Below are 6,001 nucleotides of genomic sequence, written 5' to 3'. Positions count from 1 at the left end.
TCAAAACGCCGGTGAATCTCTAACACAAAGTCATTGCATCAAGCATGACGTAATGTAAGCATTGCAATAGGCTGTACATTCTACATAGGCAATAGGCAATACATTCTACATCCCCTCTTGATCTCAAGATCAACTGTAAATAAATTAAACTGCAAACATAAACTATGATGTTATGCTGTAAAACCATACAGCATAACATCTAATAGATCTCAGGATTAACTGACTTGTACAACCATTACAGCACAAAATTTGATAACCACTTAGGAAGATGTCTATCTCAAACAGGTCTGTTTTCAAAGTCACTATTTTGATCGAGATCAGATTCAACAAGCTCTCGATTCAACTGAGCATTGTTATCAAGCAGGTCTGAAGTACTAAACTCAACTTCGACCTGATTAGACTCTCTAGTTGGCCTAGTTAAAAAAAGGTCTATTTTTGTAACCTTTTCTGAAATTACAGGCAAATCACCATCTCGCTTCCAGTTGTACTGATCATCTTCTGCATTGTTTACTCTAAGACCCAACACACGAGTATCTGATAGTGTCAATGGGTCTTTTGCCACAAGTCCAAACCTTAGTAAGTGAGCTCTAACAACATCAGCTTGAACCACCTCCTCGTTTATCCAAATGTCATCAATGTAGTGATCAGTTCCATTGCAAATCTGTTCATCCAATGAAAGCACTTTATCTATGATCTTGGACAATACCTTGGGAGCAACATTCAAACCAAATCCCATGCGTGTCATTACATACGTCTTACCTCTGTACTTCACTGCCTGGAATCTTTTCAGACTGGGCTCTATATGAATTCGTAGAAAAGCGTTCTTCAAATCTAACAGACATGCTTTGCTTCCCCCTAACCTCCAATCTCGCAGTTTTTCTTGGCAAATTGCAGTCTCAACACCTGGATTACTGTGAATATAGTTGTTTAGTTCACGGTAATCCATAACAGGGCGAATCTTATTGGGCTTGTTTGGTTGTTTTGCAGCCATCAATGGAATTATCCCCTCTACAAGACCATGGACTGTGCTATCATATAACTCCAGCCATTCATCATCTATCCAGCGTTGCACTCCTTCATCAAACTCTTTTCTGTCATCATCATTTATCTTGTATTCAGAGCAATGATTTTGTAGAATCGGTTCATCATCTTTCCATTTCCATTTGACAAACCATGCACTACCATCAAACCATGCTATGAAATCTTTATCATCAATCTCTAAACTACTCTGGTGTCTTGTGCCAACACTTATCACTGGCACCTCACCACCAAACTTAACACCAATGTGAACATCAACATTAACTCCACCGAGTTTAGCAATAGCATCCATTCCCAATATCACTTGTGCTCCACCTACTAGTGCTGACGCAATCAAGCACTGCAGAGGAAGCTCTTCATTTCCTGTGACATTGACTTCTAAAACAGTTTCACCCTTACACTCAGTAGTTTTACCATTTAATATGCTGACAATTTGAACAGGACCGCTAGGCCTTTTACCCAATTTAACACAAAAATCATCTAAAACCACAGTCTGTTCGCAACCAGTATCTACAAGAGCTCTTGCCGATACTTTGTTTACGTATATATCAATAAATGGTAGCACCTCTTTGTTCAGTGACTTGTAGCGGGGAGAGTATCCGGTGCAGACACTCCCCCATTCTCGTTTACCTTAACCTGAGAGCAATTCTTAGCTATGTGATTGCCAAGCTCTTGACAGTTGTAACACTTTATTAGCCTTTTTGTACTCTTTACAACCTTAGATGGGCACTGGTGGGCTCCATGACCTCTGCCATTACAAATTGAACAAATCTGTCCAGCAGGTTTTGAGCCTACATACCCCATTGCTCAGACTCCTTGTGCTCCACCATTGCTAGACATAATCATTCTGGCTCTCGTGGCCAACTCTGACAACGAAAGTTTTTCAACTGCTGAAATGGACTTTATCTAGGTAGCTACATCAATTGGTAACCCAGCCACAAAATCACACTTCAACAAGGGTTCTGGTACTGTTTAGCCAATCAGAGCTACTAGCCTACGCAAATCTGCCAGGTAAACATCAACAGTTTCTCCTTCTTTGTATATCCTTCTTTGTAGTTGTCCATATGCGCAAAAGTTATTTACTCCAAAAGCAGTCATTAGCTCCTGTTTAATCAGTGCATAATCCTTTTTAGTGTCGGCTGACAGTTGTTTATAAATGGCGAATGCTGGTCCAGACAGAAAGAGTGGCACAAAAGATTTCAACTCCGTAATATTCTGCAGCTCAGCTACAAGCTCTAACTTGTCACACCACTCAGAAAAGTCACCACTTTTTTCTACGTCTTGATAGGTTTCAATCAAGTCTGAAAGTTTTACTGCCATTATTGTCACAATTTGCCGAAATAGCTTGTGGTATGTTTATCAAACACTCAGTTTATTCAAATTCAAAACGCCAGTGAATCTCTAACACAAAGTCATTGCATCAAGCATTACGTAATGTAAGCATTGCAATAGGCTGTACATTTTACATAGGCAATAGGCAATACATTCTACACTTCTTTCACTGCTGCCTGGCACACAGTAATTTTTTTCTTTACAAGGAAATATCTTGCAATAATTCCGCAAGTGTTTATATCTCTTTTGATCTTTATATTAATGCTAAGTTCATTAAAAAAATCAAATTTAGTAACCATTTTCAAAGCATAGGCTTTGGTAGTCTATTCTCAAAAAGTCATATGCAGACTCAAAGTCTCTGAGCGTGCCTTCCTCATTGTGCCATTTTTGATTTATTTCAGAGATACTGAATTCAAAATCAATTTGCTGAAGTTATAGACTTACACTCAACAACCATTTATTAAGGCACCTTTTTTCAAGTGCCCAGCTACTGGCATGACAACACATCCTTTGAAAAAGTATTATTCAAATCCTATTTACCTTTCATAGAGACAAACATATTTGATAAAAGCCAGATTTGTTTTACTCTACGATTCTTCAGATTTTATTATCTAGTTACTAGAAAACGCCTGATAAGTATGCTACAAATGGTATTATTTTAATGGTTGACAGAACTACGGGTTTTTTACTACGGGATTGTACTTGCACTCTATACTAACGTTTACTATATTACCTAATATGTAAGTGTCTGACAAAATAGCTAGATTTGTTGTCACATCTTTAAACTTCATTGGATAAGTCCTCACAGTCTAACGACTTAGTGCAAACTTTTTAGTACCAAAATAAAAACGTCAGATACTTCTAGCAATTTGTTCTCTTGAAAGCAGGCAATTTAGGCACCTTCGTGCAAGCGATACAACGGTCGCTATTTTGTTCGTAGTCAAGGGCGCTCTACAGGAAAAGCCTTACGCTCAAGCAATGAAAACCTATGCTACGCGCACGTGTTTAGGATGTACCGGGGCCGTGTATGAGAAAGTTACGCAACCAATAGAAGTGTAAAATGGGCCGTATTAGTTTCCAAACAGGCCACGTCACTATTTTTATATAATCTCTAACGGAAAGACCCAACATTAACAAACATAACTCCCATTTGCAGTAGTTCTAAAATTGATTGTTTTATACTGGTAATACAACATTTAAAAGATGACAGAATTTCTTATAGGACGGTAGCAATTATTTAATAATTTTAAATAATACAGCACCCTTTAAAGCTCAAGTCATGGCACAAATCTCACCTAGATTTGTGCATAGCTCAAAATCTGATAGGTTTTGTATTTGCAAATAGGCTCTGATTTGTGTTTTTAAAGGAATTATATGTTTTGATGGCTGTTTAAAAATCCTAAATGCTACTGCTAAACAATCAACATATATAACTAACATTGTTGTGGTCAATTAACAATGCGCAATAATAATTACAGTAAATTATTCATTCATTTATGAACTAGCAGTTTAATTTAATTCGAAATTCTCAAGTATGTTAATTTAAAATTTAATGATTAACACAGTTTTTTCTGCAAATAATTTATAGAATCAATTATTAATGAAGTTTAATCAAATGCTTATTTGATAATTTAAAGAGTAATTCAGCTTTTGAAAAAGTGAATTCAATAAGGAATGCTATGGTTTGTCAAATAAACTTAATAACTTGCTGCATAATTCAAGTTAATCGCTATTTAAGTAATTAATTTAATTATTAATGCAATTATTTGACAAATTAGTTTGCTAATGTAATGCATAGTTTGAGTTGAATATAAATTAATTTGTTAATTTCATTATTGATGCAATTGTTTTGGAGGTCAGTTTAATAATTTAATTCATAAGTTGAGTGAACACTAATCCGATTAAATAACGATTCCTTATATTCATATACGGTACATGTAGGGGAAACATGGGTGACACGGACCACATAAGCATTGAGCAAAATTGGTTAATTTTTAAAGCTGAAAAACTGTTTGGACATACAACATTATTATGTAACAACATTATTATGTAAATATATTTATATAGAGTTTCATAGCCAAGTCTCAACTATTGTGGCTGTACCAAGCAAAATTAGGCATCCCCAATCCTCTCATACTTTTATGTCCTTATAGCTATTTTGGTTCCATCAATGATATACAGCCCCCATGGGAGCTGTATATCGTTGGTTCCATCCAGTTTTATATGCAAAATTCCATATTTCACTATACTGTATTAATAGATCCTTACAGTATGACCACTACTATTTTATTTGAAAATGTAATAACATAATATATTAGAGATAATAACAATAGTACAGTCTAATATTATAAGTAAATGTCTGCTGCTAAGCATGGCATTAGTGTAGTTCACTCAGACTCGCAGTTGTGGCGCATATACACGCTGTCTTCAGGTGTGCATGCCTAATGTACTTGATGTTTACATTAGTGTCATTGGACCCATGTCTTTCTCGACACACTGTTACTGAATGGTTCACAACGCGCAATGCTTACACAAAATTCATCATCTGATTCATCCAATTCTGACTCTTGTTTGCTCACTTCCTATCTCTTACAGTTACGACTCGCTTCTGTTTTCTGCTTTACTTGTTTGCCTTCACCCTTTGAACCAGCTTGATCTACTTTTGGTTTTTCCTTGGCTTCTTTTTCTAGCAATGTGGTTTTCATTGAAAAGCTATGCAGAATTGCACTTGCGAAAATGGTCTGTTTCCCTAACTGATGGGTTGAAGCTCGGGCCTGGGAGAAATCCCATTCACTATTGTAACTGCACACTTTTGCTAGTGGAAGCTGCACTTGGTCACTCAGTATTACTATTGATATCTCCAATTAATTTTTCGGCAGTCGTAAGTATTTCAAAATTCTCCAGATTGTTAAATTCTTCATCAAAAAAGATGTTTCTGTTGAAAGGCAAGATTCTAGCAGCACAAAATTTAGAAAAAGCAAGCTCTATGCTATTGTATATGCGGTGTTAAAGATGCTGGCCACATCAGCTGGTGAAACAACTTTACCTGGGTTAATTAGTAACCACATTCGAACACTTTCAGCATAGTTGGTCTTCAACGATTTAAAAAATAACATCTAATGGCTGAAGTCGATGCGAGGTATGTATGCAATATAAAAATGTTATGCTGGCTATTAATAGAATTTGAATACTTTACTAATTTCCGATCACAACAAATGGAAATGTAACTTTTGCTAGTGGTTGGATACTGAATATGTACCATGTACTAGGCTGTAGCAAAAGTACATAATGCAATTATACCTGTCTTATACCTGTATATAAGTTTGCTGTGACATGTTTACTACTGTTACTCCACTGCTAATGGGACTACATAGATATTTAGGCAAAAAATTGCTGCAGCTGCAATTCATTTTACATCTGAGCATCACTGATTACTTATCAACGCGGTGGTTATAATTATTTCTTGATGGCCATAGGCCTGGCTAACACAACTCCAAAATTCATGGAATGGCCATGTAATGGCTGCAAAATGTTCATCCTTCATAAAAAGGTTGCCTGCTCTATTATCAACAAGTCTGCCATTTCTTGTTTAGTTTAGCCTTAATACGATTTAAACTACACGTGTTTTCAA

The sequence above is a fragment of the Watersipora subatra genome, chromosome 4 (genome assembly GCF_963576615.1).
Source record: "Watersipora subatra chromosome 4, tzWatSuba1.1, whole genome shotgun sequence".
NCBI classification, from domain to species: Eukaryota; Metazoa; Bryozoa; class Gymnolaemata; order Cheilostomatida; family Watersiporidae; genus Watersipora; species Watersipora subatra.
Note: the sequence above shows the minus strand (reverse complement) of the source record.